The sequence below is a fragment of the Leiobunum rupestre genome, chromosome 9 (genome assembly GCF_980474605.1).
Source record: "Leiobunum rupestre chromosome 9, qqLeiRupe1.1.hap1, whole genome shotgun sequence".
Taxonomy (NCBI): Eukaryota; Metazoa; Arthropoda; class Arachnida; order Opiliones; family Sclerosomatidae; genus Leiobunum; species Leiobunum rupestre.
In genome coordinates, this window is record NC_143392.1 from 45,217,617 (window position 1) to 45,237,049 (window position 19,433).

The 19,433-nt window shown below is 31.0% G+C and overlaps 1 long non-coding RNA gene across 1 annotated transcript; it reads right to left on the bottom strand.

The window, feature by feature from the left end:
• Positions 1 to 401: 401 nt before the first annotated feature.
• LOC149928526 (uncharacterized) lies at positions 402 to 12,327 on the bottom strand. Its single transcript, XR_016473736.1, has 3 exons — positions 12,285 to 12,327; positions 2,883 to 2,942; positions 402 to 488 (listed from the first exon to the last, which is right to left on the bottom strand). It is a non-coding gene; the product is annotated as an uncharacterized LOC149928526 (long non-coding RNA).
• Positions 12,328 to 19,433: the final 7,106 nt, after the last annotated feature.

Genomic DNA, 19,433 nt, shown 5'->3' on the forward strand with positions numbered 1-19,433 from the left:
CGCCACACTTCGTTGTTGGAAACAGTCAAGAAGTTTCTAGGAATCGTATATTCCCACCTTCTTAAGGAAAATCGAGGAATATACGATGCTATGGATTGGTAATGGTGGGCTTTTGGTCATTTCTTTCGACTTTCCAAAATAGGCAAGGTAAACTGCAATCTTTCTGTGGCGATTGACGAAGAAAAGGAACCATGAGTCCATGACAGCCTTTCTTAATAAAACTTAAAAATTTTACTTTCTAAAACTGATGATTTATAACATTCAAACCAGTAGAACCATTTCAATTAAAAGATAGTCTTAATAGTAAATACAGTTCAATTTATTTCTGAATTTCATATCCGTAGCTTACAATTTGACAATCGATACTCAATAAATATTCTTTTATACACAAAAACGAATATGTCAGTAATTATATCCGGAAGTTGGGGTACTGAAATGCCAAGCCAAATTCCAATGTATCCTCCAACAGAACTAAAAAGTTCGAGAAACTGAAAATAGTCAATATTAAGATTAAATATCAAACAATTAGCCTACGTCAAAGAATTCAACTAAACACTTTTGCTTATTTTAAAATTATCATTGGCAATTGACGTAGATTAATAATTATTTCAATGAACTTAATAAATAAACGACATGAAATGGCAATTTTTAACTCCAATATTTTAAGCTACCATGTGAAATTGCAAAATTCGTTTAGACGAACAAAAGTTATACGTTTAGCTATACGATTTGTAACATAACATTTAATTCACGAGAGGATAGAGACTCATTGAAAGGTAATTACATGAAATATTGTAATGCTTGTTGGTTCTGTTGCTCATAAATGACAAAATTCAAGATATCGTATACCTTTTAATATGAAGACTAAAGATGTGCATCGGGAAAATATGATGAGGTCACATGAACACAGAGAGTGAAATATATTTTAAATTTTAATACAACACACTCGCTGGTGATACCATATTTCACATTCAATAATCATAAAAAATCAAAATATTAAAAATTTAAAAAAAACGAAAATGTAGAGAAAAACCCTTTGTTATTAAAATTACCCGTGTGAACATCTTACGCTTTCATATTATATGTAAATAAAACCATCAAATAAGTTTTGTTGAAATCGAGCAACAACGTTGGAAAATTTCGCATGCAATGGAACGCAATATCTGATAGAAAATTCCAATTACGCTCTCCAATCACATTTGGTTTTCCATATCTAATTGAAAATATATAACTTCTGGCTCTTAGAGCATTCAAAGAAAAACGCCATTAGAATTCCATTACGAGGGCCATAGTGCCATCTGGTAAGTGACGGTAGTAAAATTCCATTTTATTACATACATGTACTGGTAATTGTTGCAATAATTATGATATGCATCACGAAGACAGTGCATTTTTAAAATATAATATAAACTATTACAAAGTAATATTTTTAACTATTTGTTTTAATTCTTAAAGATTTTATTGTGTAACTTAAATGATTTTTATAAAGAATTTAATTTCAATTAACGGTTGTAAAGCAAGAAATAAGTAACATTTGCAAAACAGTCCTTTAAAACCATCGAGTAAGTAACAGTAGTAGAGCAACATTGGTTATTCATAATAATAACTGAGGGTAGTAAAACGCTATTTATTTTACTTAAGACAATATATTTATTTAATTTTTATATATAGATTGTACAAAAGGGTCTTACTGTAGTTTGTGGTCTATGTCGGAAAACCAAAATGGTGTGACCTCTTAATTCTTCGTAGACTTCTATAAATTTATAATCACTCCTGAATAATAAAGTATTTTAATAGTTAATTTGATTGAATACTTTCAACCGCACGGTAAAGAAAACCCATAACAACACGACCCGACCTAATCTAGATATTTTAAATTTTAAGTCAGTATATTTAGTAAAATTATATTATAAAAAATTAAAAATTAAATATTTTATAAAATAAAAAAAAATATAAATATAAATATAAAATAATATAAATATAATTATAAAAATAATATAAATATAAATATAAAATAATATAAATATAATTATAAAAATAATATAAATATAAATATAAAATAATATAAATATAATTATAAAAATAATATAATATAAAAATAATATAAATATAAATATAAAAATAATATAATATAAAAATAATATAAATATAAAAATAATATAATATAAAATAATGTAAATATAAAAATGATATATTTATAAATATAAATATAATATAATATAAAAATGATATATTTATAAAAATAATATAAATTTAAATAAAAAATAAAAATTATATAAATTATAAATTGTATTTAAGGAAGTAAAGTATTAATGTTAAGTGCATACCTTTTCTGTATGTGCTTATTTACTATGTGACTTCCGTTACGCTTATAAATTAAAATTAAGTTATCCAAAATGTACGGTTTTCGTACCGACTTTAAAGGGGATAAAATACACACTTATGCGGACTTATCTGAAAAACGTTTAAGACTTTTAGTGTCGGCATTTGGAAAAGGTTTCTACCTAAGCTCGGCCTTAAATCGACTCTTTGTGAGGAAGTTCTTTTCAATGTAACTTTATTTTTATTTGTTAGTGAGTTATTTAATTTTACTTTCCATATAAGTCACTCATGACTTGCCCCTTAATCAAAAATTTTATATTTTGAAAGAAATTATAAAAATTGAACTTGAACTTGAATATTTCGCGAAACGAAAATGAAAGTAACTTCCGATTTCGTTCTACAAATGGGCGCGAAAAATAAAGATAAGGTTTTGATAAGTTTGCTTTTCGTCATCTGAGCGGCTCTGTAACAAAAATGCCCATCACTGTTTTGAATCTGGTTTAAAGTCTCATTCATTTCGACAAAAAACGAAACAATTTTAGTAATAAAATTACACTTACGCCTTTCCAAAAAGTGAGAATTCGGCCGTTCTGTATACGTTGTATTCTATATATTCCTCCCTGGAAAAAATAATAAATTATATGGCCTACTCAGGAAAAGCTCTACTGATCTTAAAATACAAAATTTACAATTTAAAAAAGGGATTTTTAAAAACTTTAATCAGAAATAATTAAGAATGTAATTTCTTTATCAAAATCTATGATAATAATATTATTTCCCTAGTCATTCTAAATATTTTAAAATAAGTATAAAGTGGTTTTGGTATACGTATTTGGAAACTTTAGCGACAATCATATATAATGTGATATTCAGAGTAACTGAAAATGTTGTCAATCGTCTATTTAAGTTTTCAGATAAAAGGAAAGGCATTTTTTTGGAATTTTTCCTTTTTAATATTTAAAAATTTATCGAAATTCCAAGGTTGTTAAATGACCATGGAAAATGATCGAAAATATAATTAAAACAAAAATGCTTTTACCAAAGCAGTTTAAAAGCAGATAAAAGTGGAATGGAGTAAATTCGGACCTATCAATGAGCAGATATTTATTTTATTTTAGTGTAGAGAGATTTTATTTGGGAAAATTTAAAAAAAAAGTATAATTTAGTTTATAAATGTTTGAAAATAATTGTAATTTATCAGATGGAAATATATTTAATCCCTTTGCTTAAACTTGAGCCTTGAAACCGTAATAGTAAATTGATAAAATATTAAATTGTAAAGGATTACGTTTTAAACAGCAGCATTGAACTTGAATTCGTTGGTAGTTATATTGGCTCTGATTAAAATAGATTAGTTTGAGTTATTACTTAAACTAATCTATTTAAAACCCAAAAATCGAATATCCTTCAGTTTCTGAGTTTCGCTAAAAGTTATTTGTAATTTTTATTATTTATGGAGTATCAATAAATGCGAACTTTGAATTAATTGATCAGATAAAGGAATAGAAAGAGTATAAAATCATAAGTCAAAACTACAGATTGCTACTTAAAAATTTGAAGACCAGTTATATTTTAAAATTTATTTAAAATGATATGTTATAAAAGATATAAAACAGAAACTATCGATAACTTAATTATTCAACGTGCTAAACGTTTAAAATTAACTTTGTAAATTAATGATTGAATTCCAATGTAGTTTGGTTACCAAATTCTAGGTGTCTATGTTGGCCCGAAAGTCAGGCCATAGTACCTAACAGCTTATTTAGACTGATTATCGGACCTATATAGCACCCCCCAAAAGGGTAGCGTACGTAATTAACATAGCAGAAGAAGCAAAAGACTACAAGATACTGGAAATCTGACGTATAAGAGTTTTTAAGATAACTTCGTTTGTAGGTTTCGTCATTTTTCCTAACAATAGTTAAAATCTTTGCAGGGTTACGCTTGAATGCCCAAAAACTTTATTGACATAAAAATTAACTTTACTTTTAGGTTAAACAATGAATGGAACTTCCAACAACCTTTTGAGGGCTTAAAAATATTTATATGCTCAATTTTAGGAAAAGTCTTACTTGAAACCCATTCGCACATTTGTACCACCGTTCGAACAAATGTACCCAAATAAGACAATTATATAGACTTAAATCAAAAGTTCCTTTTCAAACAACAACTCTTTCATCTAACAACAGTTTTTTTCTATTTTTTTTTTCTCTATTAGGCGAGCCCAGTCGAGTAAGGGACGCCTAAGTAGACTCAAATTATTTTTTTTAAGATTACATACTTGTATGTACATGAAAGAGTGCGTCTACGTGAAACTTAAGCTAGATTTCATAAAAAGTTGAGGTTAACAGTAATTAAGTGCCACGGTTGACTCGTGTAGCATGAAAAGCCTACCATTACCTCACATGCTTTGTAACTTGTAAATGTGCCTCTAGAATAATTTTATTTTCATTACTCATAGAAGCTTAGAGTATAAAATATTTCAATTTATTTTGTTATCTACAACAGTTGTTCTTTTCTAGTGTAATTAGCTATAATATTTGTTTAATGATATCACAAGAAGAGACTGTTAGTGAGTTCAAGCTCAATTTGCTCTGGCCAGGCTTTTTTCTCAAAAAATGTGTGAGATATAATTTTGACAATTTTTAGTGTTTTCGTATTTAATTGCGAACCCTTTAAATTGTTTATGGCAAAAAACTTGAATACGTTTTCACGTTTTTTTAAATTTATTTTTGACCACTCGGTGCTAGCGAACAATTTTCAATGAGAAAGTAGTAGAGCATACTTGAAAAATAAAAAAAATGTTCGTTTGATTACAAACGAACCATTTTTCACTAAAGCCCCGTTCATACTGTACCATTAATTGGGCCACTTAATTGTATCCAATTAATTGTTAGGAAGAAAATTGTATACTGTGAACAGAAATATTGTAAAAATTGTTCCAAATATTTCTGTTCACACTATGGAATTTTCTTGTTATAATATATCCTAGGGATATCCAATATATATTCTAAAGATATCTAATAGATATTTATAATGTCTATATTACGTAAGTTAGAGGTCGTGGGGATTTTTATATTTTCCTAAAATATCCATATAAATATATTTTTATTTTTTAAAGGATAAAAATTTATTAATATTATTTTTTTTTTGGTTTATTCTATAATTTATAGAAGACCTTTAGTTTACTATATTTTATAATGTAATTATCAAAGTATTAGACATATGGATATTTTAGGAAAATTTTCTTAAATAAAATGACGATTCTTGCATTAAAACCAATATATATAGCTAAATAATTGGTGTTAATGCAAGAATCATCACTTTAACATAACTAATATAATTAATAAGATTTATAATTAAGTCAAATTAACCTTTTTTAATAATATGATTGGAAATAGGCATGATGACTAATTGAATTTAAAATTTCCTTTAATCAAGGTTTTATTTAAAAAGTTCTTTGCTTCGAAAATCATTGTGAAAGTTATTTAAATATTAAAATTATTTAGGTTTTTCTTTTTTACTTCCTGCTGGGCAACCAGTCTTTAATTATTAGTTCAATTTCAGCAAGCGTAGAATTGGCAGCGCATTTTGATCGTTTAACGGCCGCTAGAAATAAATTATTGCCCGTGAATAATAGATGTAGAATGAGAAGAAATCTAGACCAATATACTAAGGATAATTTTCATTGCGATTAGATCTTGAAGTTTTATTTTGCCTTTTCTTCCTTCCCATCTGTAATGTGAACCAAGGGTTTTACTCAATCAGAGATAATTGAAAAATTTTGCTCGTGTAAATCCATTTTATCGCTGGCAGCAAGCTTCAAAATCTAATCATACGCAAAGTGCAAGCTACGCTAATTTAAATAAGTGAAAAAATTACATCGAGATGCCTCATTCTGAGTGAATTTAGAAATGCCCATACATTTTTTTCGTGTTAATCCATTTTATCGCTAGCAGCAAGGTTCAAAATAAAATTATAGGCAAAGTGGAAGCTACGCTAATTTAAATAAGTGAAAAATTAACATCAAGAAGCCCCATTAAGAGTTAATTGAAAAATATCCATACATTTTCTCGTGTTAATCAATTTTATCACTAGCTTATTCTAAAGAATTGAGCGCCAAGTTTTGAACTTTTTACAATTTTTTACTTTCATTTTGAAAAGAATCATATTTGATTAATTGGAAATAATTCTTCTAATTATTTACTATATTGTTTTACTTCCAACAAATCAAAAATGTTGTTTTTTTTTATAAATTTAAAACTTATTCCTGTATATTTAATAAGTCTATGCAGATAATATCGATGGTCCTGCGTATGTAAACTATGTATTTCTCGTTCTTATATATTTTGAGGAGTTTTATAGTAGTTTGAACACGAATGGTAATAATAAGGAAACGGAAATTGAAATTGATATCCCTTGGATATTAAAGAGCCTTCCCCATTTTTGTTATTTTGGACATAAGCAGTCTCCGATATACGGGCGTCCCAGGGATATGCATTAGATTTTGAAACTTGGATGTATGAACTGTAAGATGTTTGGATCAAATATGGATATCCATACAATATCAACTTTTTGGGATTTTTGGATATGTCCTACCAAGGAGATTCGGATCATATATGGATATCCCCGGGACTTTTGTGTTTGCTGGGTTACTTCTGACCATACATGGTTTCGATAAGAAAGTGCCACACTAATTTATTACTTCTAACCATACACGGTTTCGATAAGAAAGTGCCACCCTCAATTATTACTTCTGACCACACACGGTTTCGATAAGAAAGTGCCACACTAATTTATTACTTCTGACCACACACGGTTTCGATAAGAAAATGACACACTTATTTATTACTTCTGAACATACACGGTTTCAATAAAAAAATGCCACACTTATTTATTACTTCTGAACATACACGGTTTCTATAAGAAAGTGCCACACTTATTTATTACTTCTGAACATACACGGTTTCTCTAAGAAAGTGCCACACTTATTTATTACTTCTGACCACACACGGTTTCGATAAGAAAGTGCCAGACTTTATTATTACTTCTGACCATACACGGTTTCAGAGAAGTTACCCGTAGACCTCTCTGCAATCAGAGAGCATATAACTTTATATGCTCTCTGCTGAAATATCGAACGGTTCTCTCCCGCCTTTATGGGCACTACTAGCTAAAATCCAATCTGAGTGAGCCGTAGGGAACGTGGAGGTACACATTTCCCCTCTACCCTCCTTCGTCAGCTCTCCGGAGTGAAAAAATTAACTCCGTTAGCCCTCCATGGCATAAATGTCCCACTCCGCTATTTTCCCTCCAATCTCCGAAACATAATTGCCTCCTCGACGCTTTATCCCTCCACACTCCGGAGTGAAAATATCCTCCGGCTTACTTCCCTTCGGAGATAGGGAAAACTCTGGAGGGAAGCTTCAATATCGGAGTGAGCCGGAGGGAACGTGGAGGTACACATTTTTCCCTCTACCCTCCTTCGTCAGCTCTCCTGGCGAAAAAATTAACTCCGTTAGCACTCCACGGCAAAAATGTCCCACTCTGCTATTTTCCCTCCAATCTCCGAAAACACAATTGCCTCCTCGACGCTTTATCCTTCCACACTCCGGAGTCAAAATATCTTACGGCTTACGTCCCTCCAGAGGTATGCAAGACTTCGGAGAGAAACTCCAAGATCCGGAGGGAATGGGATAGGGCGTTTGTGAAAATGTTTTCCCTCCACCCTCCACCTTCTACTCTCTGGAGTAAAACAATTTACTATGTCGGCCCTCCAAGGCAAAAATATATCCCTCCACTATAAGCACTCCCATCTCCGAAACAAGTTGTACTAGGAGGCAATAGCCATTAACGTAAACAATCGTAAATAATCACAACATACATGTACATTTATTGTAAGGAACTAATGCTTTTAGCTATGTTCTGAATATTCATTATTCATTATTAGACAAAGTAGACAAAAAATGCGTCTTCCATTTCGACGTGGTTACGAGTAAGATCTTAAAACGAAGATTTGTAGCGCAAATTTACTCTTATTTTTTGTGGTTTTTTAACGTGAATTATTTTTCCGTTTAATATTTAATGAGTTCACATTTCAAAGTTAAAACAATATCTTAGCTTGGCCGATTGTTGTCAGTTATGTCTCTTTACACTCGAGATCAGCGCGCTTATATGCTAGAGAAGGCTGTCGTAACGCTACTCTAGCAAGTTGGTTATTTTGACGTCAATTTCCCAATTGCAGACCAAGTTATACGACGGTTCTTAGAGTGGTCCGTGACTTCTACATCTGGGGTTATATCAATCCGAGGTTTCGTGGTCGTGCTCTCCAGGACATCGCCATTGAAAACACCATCCTTGCCTACTACTTCGCCTATACTCGAGAGAGCGTCAGGCAGTGGCGTAGTGAGGTTATATCGCGCCCAGGGCTAAACTCCAAAATTTGCGCCCCCCCCCCTACGCCGGCCCCAATTTCCGCCATAAAATTCCTTGTTTTTAAACGAAACCTAATCTTTATCAATAACAAAATAAATGTTAATTTAATTGATATATTAAAAGAATTTCAAGTTTCCAATATCCGCTTTAATACTTTAGGCACCTCTTTGGCGCCCCCCAGACCGTCAGCCAGCTTCGACTTAGGGTTGGATCGAATTGTTCTTTGTTTATTTTCGAAAACGTATAACTGAAATGCACATGTTTCCTACAATTTGTTAAAGGCTATTGCCTCCTAGTACAACTTGTTTTTTTTTTCACAGCCTCTTAACTCAGTAAAAAATAGGTCTTTTTCGACCGAACAAAATTTATTGTTAGATTTTCGTTTATACTCTACAACTTTTCCATTGGAACATTTTGCGTGACACCTACCGATGAAAAACTAATTTTTCCATAACCACGAAAAACGTTTTCCGAAATTAAGCAAATAGAGCCATACCTAAACAATATACCCTGAAAATTTCAGAACCCTAGGATAAACACATTTTGAGAAAAATGGCCTGATCGATCAAATTGAGACACCCTGTATTATTACCATATATATATATATATATATATATATATATATATATATATATATATATATATATATATATATATATAACCACAATATTATATTATATTGATAATAGAAGTAATTTTTTATTCAGAGTGTTCCAAATTACATGTTTCAAGCAGTGGCGTAGCTACAATCGCGGGCCTCCACGCAAAAGTCCCCTCCCTTCGCTGTGGTTCTTAAGAAATTGAAAAACATGCATAGAAACTAGGGATCGTGGGGGAACCACGAAATTTCCGCGATATCTCTGGGAAACCCGAGTCTCCATCCCCGAGTCAGATTTTCTCTAAATGTATTATTAAATGCATTGATACTGCTTCTAAAACTAGCCACTTTTTCCACACTGCAGCCTCGGCCGTCCTTTTTTATTTTGTGCCCTGTTAACGGTAACGCTTGAGCAAGTCTCATACTAGGTTTTAGGATTCGGTCTAAAATACTCGACAGCCTTTACTAGGCTTACATTTTTAACTTACATCGGGACAAAACGTTTACACTTTTTACACCTTTGTAATTTATTTTCTTCTCAGTTTTAGTTTAATTTTATTACACCGTAAAGTAATGGTAAGCCTCGGTTTAATTGGAAACTAATCAAAACCTACTTTGAAAGACGGTGAAAGGTGTAGTTATGTCAAAATGTTTTTGTGAGCTTTGACAAGTGAATCTAGTGTTCAAATAATTGTAGCCGAAAGATAAATGTAAGCCACGGTCACAAGATCGCTCGAAACCTGGTTTCATGGCGATATTTTCTTAATTTCATTGGTGAAAACTGGCAACCAAACCGACTTAAACGGGCTTTTACGGCCTGGTTTGACAGTGGCTTTAGATTTATTGTGTACACCCTACACCTGGCATTAGTGAGAAATAAGAAGAACTACGTTCTGGGCGTAAGTTCCATCGTCACTGATGATATTTGAAAATTGTTATTGTAGCCAATTGGTTCTAACACATACAATTTTCTATTTATGCCTACCTAAAACCATGCAGATACTCCTTTCTATTTACATATATACATACCTTCCTAAATACATACATACCGACCTATCTACATACATACATACCTACATACTTCCGTACCTACCTACCTACATGCATAAATACATACATTTACACAAAAACCTGCAAAATAATACAACCGTAAATTTTCGCTACTATCTACACACCTACCGACATCCATCTACACCCGTACCTACCAACCTACGTATAAACATATATACACAAAAAACACAAATTGATTGAATATTCTCGAACGTGATAGCATGTTTAATACCATTCCCCATACATTTAGTACTTAAAACTACCTCATTTATCTGAATCCAGAACAAGCACTCATATTTACCATTTGGAGTTAGACCTATTAAAGATAGCTATTGTGTAAAGTTTCAAATTACCAACTACTGTTATATATAATAGGGCGAGCTAAACGCCCGTTAGGAAAAATCCAATACAGCACACAAATTTCAAATTAGTGAACTAAACCACAAATCATTATAATATTTTTTTAAATTTGAAATAATAATTGTACAATATTTCTAAAGAACCCCGATCTTTGTGTTTCTTGTTCAAGTTTATGAATTCGTTCGATTAGCTAAAAAATGATAACAATTACATAATTACATGTCATGTATTATAGGAAGGCGTTATTTCATTAAACGCATTATTTGTTAGACGAAGAGAATCCTGAGTAAAACTCCGGAGTTCTGGAGGAAATCGCAAAAACCTCCAGCACTTCTCCCTCCACTCCTCTACCCTTCAGTCATAGTGGCACTCTTTTCCCCTCCGCCTGAAGAATAAAGCTCTAGCATTTTCACTCCGTCCCTCTACCCTCTAGTCATAGTGGCACTCTTTTTCCTTCCACCCCTCTGCCGGAAGACTATCGCTCCAGCACTTCTCCCTCCGTCCCTCTACTCTTAATCATAGTCACTCTTTTTCCCTCTGTCCCTCCGCTGAAGACTATCGCTCTAGCATTTTTCCCTCCATCCCTCGGCCTTAGGACTATCACTCTTGCATTTTTCCCTCCGTCCCTCTACCCTCCAATCCTAGTGGTATTGTTTTTCCCTCCGTCCCTCCGTCTGAAGACTATCGCTCCAACACTTTTCCCTCCGTCCCTCCACCCTAGAATCGTAGTGGTATTGTTTTTCCGTCCGTCCCTCCGCCTGAAGACTATCGCTCTAGCATCTTTGCCTCCGTCTCTCTACCCCCCAATCGTAGTGGTATTCTTTTTCCCTCCGTCCCTCTGAAGACTATCGCTCCAACACGTTTCCCTCCGTCCTTCCACCCTCCAATCGTAGTGGTATTGTTTTTTCTCTCCATCCCTCCTCTAATAAATCCCTTGTCACTCTGAAAAATTGGAGGTATTTATTAGGCTCTCCGAACTTTTGGAAGTTATCTCCGGAGTTTTTTGGCTTTCCCTAGGTAACTCCGGAGTGAAACTACGGAGTTTTGCCCATCTATGGAGGAATCACACATTTCCCTACGGAATTTGTCGTTCCTTCTCTTTGGGGCTAATTTTTGAAACCATAAAGCTGCTCCTCTATTTTGCATCACACTCGGTTTGTCTCTTTTCCCTCTCAATTGAGGGGGAAAATGGTGCTTCTGTTTCCAGCTCTCATTTGGGTAATGTTAATGGTACTCTCCTCTTTTCCCTGTCAAGTGTCAATTGAGAGACAAAATTGCTCTTCTATCTTTTACATCAAACTTGAGAAAATATTCTTTGCTCATTTTTTATCCTCTCAATTGAGATAACGGATTTTTTTTCAAGTTCATATTTCAGAACATTTCAGTCACAAAAGTTTCGACGCTAATTTGTTTGAAATGTTTTACTAAAATTGCCACAACGTTAGAAAACCAGCCTTTTCTAACTGAAAACCATTTATGATTTAGATAAAACTAATATATATTTTAATTAACAATCTACCTGCAGGCTCTAGGGCAATTCTCTGCACATTCTTTATCCCATGATTTAAAATTTTCGAACATATTGCATTTATCTGGAAAACATAAAAATTAATATAATTTTAATAGAAACACCGTCCTTATGTGTCAATAGATCTGCAATAAACGTTATTACTGATTAAAGATGAAAATTCCATAAATAATTTTTTTTTATTATAAGTTTATATTATTTTACATGATATAAAACTATAAGTAAATATTCAGAATGTAGCTCAGCAATATGCAATATTTAAATATAAACCCACGTAATTGTCTCTGTAAGTAAAATATTTCACGAATAAGTTGAAATACTTAACAAATTAAAATCGAAAATAGTTTAATATTCGCGATTTCATAAATGGTTGAAATGGGACACCAAAGGAATTAAAATTGATAAAAATTTAAATGCACGTTTTAAAAGTAACATTTAATTACGTATAAATAAATATAACTGATGGTTGGTAATTTCTTCTTCCATAAAAATCTGTCGATGTTAACGGTTATACTGACAATTTTTAGTGTAGGATGCTTTTCGCTCGCATGGCATGAAGGGATTGCCACCACCCTCCTACGCATTGTAACCCGGCTACTTGTTTAAAGGCATAAAAATCGCTTGACGACTAAGGTGGTAGTAGAGTAGAACTAAATATGAACATGTTAATAAAAGATGGCCGCCAAGATGGCCGCCATAACAACCCCCCCAAAACACCCCCAAAATAATTTCCAAAAACCAAATTTTTGTCCTTGGAAAAATCGAAAAACATATTTTTGTTTTCAATCTCAAATTTCACCTTGAAGATGATCTTTGACCTCGACGCTCGAGCACTGTCTACCACCCCTAAGCCTCGGTCTATCACCCCAACAAGTTGGGACACGATCGGACAAGGTCGGCCCGAGATATGGGTGGTAATATGTGATCCCCCGATTACGTCAACTTATTTACTTTTGGTGTCACTTTTTTCGTTTTTTCGTTTTTTCGCCATTTAAAATGCTAATTAGTTATTTGCGAGATGGGGAAACCTTCGCTTTATAGCCTTGGCAACGTTTGGCCACACCCAATCACGTAATATCCAACTTACCCCTGTTGAAAATTAAACTTTATTTACTTTTTGGAAATAAATAAATAAACAATCAATACATAGTTTGCATCCCTACGTCATCATTGACGCAGTTCCAAGTATAGATATTAGAACCAAGAATAAATATTTAATTTGAGCTAGAATGAACGATTCTATGCCGCCATTTTGCCGGTGTAGATTTCTTAGTAAAACGGGAGGGTTAACAGTTTCAATCGTCTGTTTGCGGATTTTAATTATTTTCAAATGATTAAGAAATTAGTTTCACGTTAAAAATGGTTATCTGCCTGGTTAAAAATTGTTCGAGTAGTTCAATTACCAAGGGAGAGCGAAAATTGTTTATTTTATTCGATAGCGAAGGTAATTGTAAAAAGGATGACCGCAAAGGCCTAACTTTAATAAGCTTTGTCAACTTCTTTTCGTAGATATTTCTGTCGTAATTTGATATTTTATTTAAATAACCCGCCTTAGAATCTTATCTGACTTTGTTTAGGGCCCATTTAAAATTTGAAAGCATAAATCTAATTTTCGTACGTTTTGTCGCTTTGACGAGATTACCAACAAAATGGCTACCTATTTAGTAGCTACGCGCGAAATGGTTTGAATTTTTGATCGCCCTCCCAGTTTCCTTGGAGACCATAGGTCCCTCCCTTCGGTGCAAACTATGTATACACATTTTAAAACAAATTACAATGGGGCTGGTCAATATCCGCCCGAGATATAGCCCCTTATGTATAACCCCGGTCAAAATAAAATACAATTTAACTTACCCTGTCGAAATAAAATACATATTTTAAAACACAACAAATTGCAATAGGCCTGATTGGTCAATATCCGACCAATAACTTCTGTTTTACCCCTGTTGAAATGAAACTTTATTTACTTTTGGAGATAAATAAATAATACAATAACGACATAATAAACAATCAATACATATTTTAAAAACACAACAAATTACAATGGCGCTGATTGTTCAATATTCGCCCGAGATATAGCCAATTTTGTTTATAATAAATAAAATAAAATGTATTTACTTTTGGAGATACATTGTTTTTAACATTTGCAATACAAAGGTGTAATTTTATCAGGGAAATTGGTTTTCAATAGTACTCCAATACATTCTAAAATAATATAATCAAATAAAAATCCGAAAAACAATAATTTTAAAATAATAAATTAATTACATAAACAATCAACAAACATTTTAAAAACATTACAATGAACTTAATCGGGCGATATCCGCCAGAGATATAGTCGCTAATGTATTATGAAAAAATTCAATTTATTTACTTTTAAAGCAATTCAAAAGTATAATGTTATCCACCTACAATAAAAAGTATTACTTTACCAATATAAAAATAATTCTTACATTTTTGAAGATACAATGTTGTTTTTATTGATACTTTTTACTAGTGTTCGCAATTGTTTATTCATTATCCACAAATTTTCCGATTTATTTTAAAAAAAGATGGGAAAAAAATATCATTTTAACTTATTTATGTTTTTACGCAACAAAGCTTTTATTTGAATAAAAGTGGTATTTATTTAAATAATTGGCTTATTCATTTTCAATTATTTAAACACTTTGCAATTTTTATTAAACTATTGGTTATTTAAATAAATATTGAAATATAGCCGAGCTTATTTTATTCATGGATAAAAATTAATCGACTGCCGAGCACTAACTTTTGCAACTCAAAAGACTATAATTTTACCCAAAGGGATGTCTGGTTAATTTTTAATAGTAAAATAATATATTCTAAAGTTGGAAAAACATTTTTAAGTTACGTAATCAATAAGAATTCCAAAACCCATTTATTTAAAATAAATAAAAAATAATTAACTTTTTTAAATTAAAAATAGCAACATTGTAAATAGAATTTTCTCTGACTATACACAGTAAACGAACGGGTATTTATTGGTGGCTAAATTAAAACAAAATTAAGTTTAATAATTTTAATTATTTTCAAAATTAAACATTACTTACATTAATTGATAATTTTAACTTTATGTTGAACAGCGTTACCAGAAGCACGCTCTATGAAATTCTGCCGGATTGCGAGCGATATCTTTAAATTTATAAATAAAAACTACCTCTAGGATATAACTGGTTCAACATTCTATTGCATTAGCCTTGTAGAAGTAATTTGATACCCACCCCTTAATTATCGTCACATGTAAACGTTATCGACTACAATTACAGCCTTGCAAAACTAGTTTGGATTTTTCAACAATTTTCTAACAAACGATAAAATTATAAACGCAGATCACGTTTCACAAGGAAACATTCAACAGAGCCCGTGAGAAGAAAAAACTGGTTTTTACAAACAAATGCTAGATATTAATAAAATATCCATTTATAAATCCTCTAATTTGAAAAAAATTGTAAATAAAAATGAATTGTTTTAAAAACAAAGCTGATTAACAATTTACTTTTTGAAGATACAATCGTTTATAATACTTAACAACTATTAGTAATAATAATAATAATAATACTTCTTTCGCAAAAGACTAAATGTATTGGCTACCAGGATATTTCAATAAATTAAATGTAATTATTAAAAACGTAAAAATAAATAAAAAAGTATCATTTTTGTATTTTTATATTGTCAGCGTAGTTTCTATAAATCAATTATCTGTAAGAGCTTTTATTATAAATTAAGATAAAAAATATAAGAATCATTATGAAAAAATAGCAAGATTTGGAATGTCTCACTAGAATTAAGTTAATTTTCTCAAAAATACTTTTATCTTATATTAATAAATAATAAGTGTAACCTGGTACACTATCGAATGTTAAATATAAAACAATTTAATTTTATCGTGTATGTTTTTATATAGAGGGAATTATTTACGTGTTTAAACAGGCAACGTAATTTGTTGAACTTGTGTGCTTTTTCGAACGTACGGGCGCAACGGTCTTAGATTTTGTTATTCTAATAAAAAGATAAAACTAAACATTAATTAACACTAATTATATTCTGTTTTCAATCCAAGGTATCAGATTTCGAACAATTTAGCTTAAATTATTATTTACTAATTATACGACATGTTCTACAAACTGTATCATATAACCGTTTGATTTATGGATTTCAGTTTAAACAGCAGACCAGTTATCGTATTCACAATCACAAAGACAATTCAACTGTTAAGTACACGTTTTTTAATTTTACATTAACTGTGGAATTCAAAATAGAAATATTAATTGCAGAAACATGTTCCTTAAAAAAGAGGATATTTAAATCGATTATTTTTTTATTTTAAACCTTAATTACCGTGTCATTATTAATTCTGGAATATATAAACCTTACGAACCACCATATAAGTTACAAGCAAGTGTTTTGATAGGTCACAAAACGTCAAACATCAAAGAAATTGGTAAATTATATAAACGGCAAAACTGACAATAAAATATAGAATTATACAAATAATTTCAATCCTTATGTGCAAAGATTTATTGAAAAGTTACTCCATCGGATGATATTACTGAAAGCACCCGAATCCAATTTCTACAGGGTTAACATCCAAGGAAAAATTGAACGAATTTTTTACACAACGCTATCAACATAATGAAAAATTGAAATTATTTAGAAGTTTGTAAACTTTTGAAATTACTTGGAATAAATTTTTTTTAAACCTTATCAAGCTGGCTTATTTCATATTTACTAAACATTTTGGCTGAGGCAAGGAGGTTTGTACTTTTTTACAGACAAAAATACATTTAAAAAATCGAGATTGTTAATTTTGTGCGACATTATCATTCGTCTAACTTGTTTTCCTCGAGAACGGTGTAAATGACTAAAAACTATGCAAAATTGGTAGTTTGAAATGTTTTTCGTGACAGTGTGCTCAATTCGTGTAAGACTGTTTTATAAAACTTGAAACTATTGCGAAAATATAAAATTTGTTAGGTAGTAAATTTATGAAATTTTCTTTTAATAAATATTTATTTAAATGTGATGACAGAGAATACATTATTTATTTACAAACTGAAAACACTTTTTAAATATTGTACGTCATTTAAACAATGATCCATTAATTCCCTTACGTCAAATGGGCAATAACCTATAAATTGATCCAAAAAATCTTCTTCCACTTGATAATCCTGTGAAATACGAAAGGCAGCGTAGATTTCTACGAAATCACAGAGTGCTTCTCGCTATTATAAATCAAACAAATTAACGATGTTTCGTGTAATGAAATTGATTTCTTACTATTTTGTATGATCGCTTAAATGTATCGGCTCTTTCCGAAAAATTGATACTGTTACAACTAGTCGACTGTCCGACCTAAATTTTAAAGATAATACAACAACAAAAAACAATTTTAAAACAATATAAGTTATTTTAAAAATACAAGTTTTAACGTACCCTTTTTAAAAACCATTGTGTATTTAATGAATTCTTCAAGAGAAATAGTACCAAAAATCCACTTTTTTGTGATCAAAATACACAATTTTTGCCGAGTTAATTAGAAATTAAACGTAACGGCTATAAAACACAGTAAATTTAGTTCTAGCTAGATCGAATAAAACGTGCAGGAATGTTTTAATAGAGCGCGGCGCGTTTCTCACCGTTCTTCCTTATCGTAAGGCTTTTTCTCCCGGTATACCCTGGAGTTGGTGCGCGTAACGTTTTCCCTCACGCTAAGATAGCCCACCGGCTAAGACAGTTGGGGAAACTCCGCCTTGATGAGGGTTGTTTTATCTGATTGTTTAGTATGTAATAGTATTATGTAAATTTATAACGCTACCAAGTAAAAACGGTTTTAAAAATGCGGTAGATGGCCAAGTAAATTACGATTTAAAATACTCCTGTATTCATCCATACAACATATTATAAATATAACTATTAAAATATAACTTAACATTTTTAAAGACAATACAAAAGTAAATTAATTAAAATTTAAAAAATGCAGCCGATACATTTAAGCGATCGTACAAAATAGTAAAAAATCAATTACACGAAACATCGTTAATTTGTTTGATTTATAATACATTTTAAGACTCGCTTTTACTGTCTGCTACGTTTTACAGTCTGTGAGGTTGATATATTAATTTTTGGGTTTTAGTTCTTTAACAATTAATCTAGTTTACATCTAAAAAGACTAACTTATACCGCCAATGTCTTGCTTATTTGAATAAAATTGATAATAGAACTTTTTTTGCAAAACTTTATTTTTAACATAAAACTCAAAAATGAATAATACAATGTTATAAAATAATTTTCAACTCTGAACCTGAAATTAAATATATTTGTAAAAAATTGTTATAATTTGTTTTTAAATTATCTTACATCCTTCTAGCTATCACACTCTAAAATAAAAACTCTGATTTAAAATTTAAAACTTTTATTAATATTTTACAACATTTTTTAAGAACCCAGTTTTTGGGGCTCCTTCCAAAAGCATTTCGTGAGAATTATGCTCTTTTTGAAAATATATCATTCTTTGTGCAATTAAATCCATTTCAAGATTTTGATTCAGTTTTTTCAATTCTTTATTTAAATGTTTAATCAGTTCATAGTCCTTAAACGGTTCCTTATTTTCTTTATAAGTCATTATTCGCCAACAAAAATCAAAGCGAAACTAGTTTGTATAGAAAGCGATGTGGTTTGTTTTTTCCAACAGACCACGTAATATAAACTACATTAACAACCCGATTTTAAACAGGTTACACAAAAATATTTTAACGTTACACCTTGAAATAAAAATTATAAATAAAAATTTTTTTAAACTTTTTTTGTGATATTATTTTACATTTCCAATTTGGTAAGAATAAATGGACACAAATGAATCTGATTACCGCGAACTATTAATGGTACATCACAATCTTTCCGCCTTTCAACAATTAAACCGTAGAAAGGGCGAAAAAAGCCCCAGGTTGATAATTCATCTTAACTCAATAATCTTTTTTCTTCCGAAATCCTTTGCAAATATTCGTTAGATAGGTTCCTTTCGTATGAAAGGTAACAAACTTTCAAGGAGTATTCTCTCTGCTATATATTCCGCTTGAAGTTTTCGTTTCTGTTTTTTCAATTCTATAATTGTATGCTGTA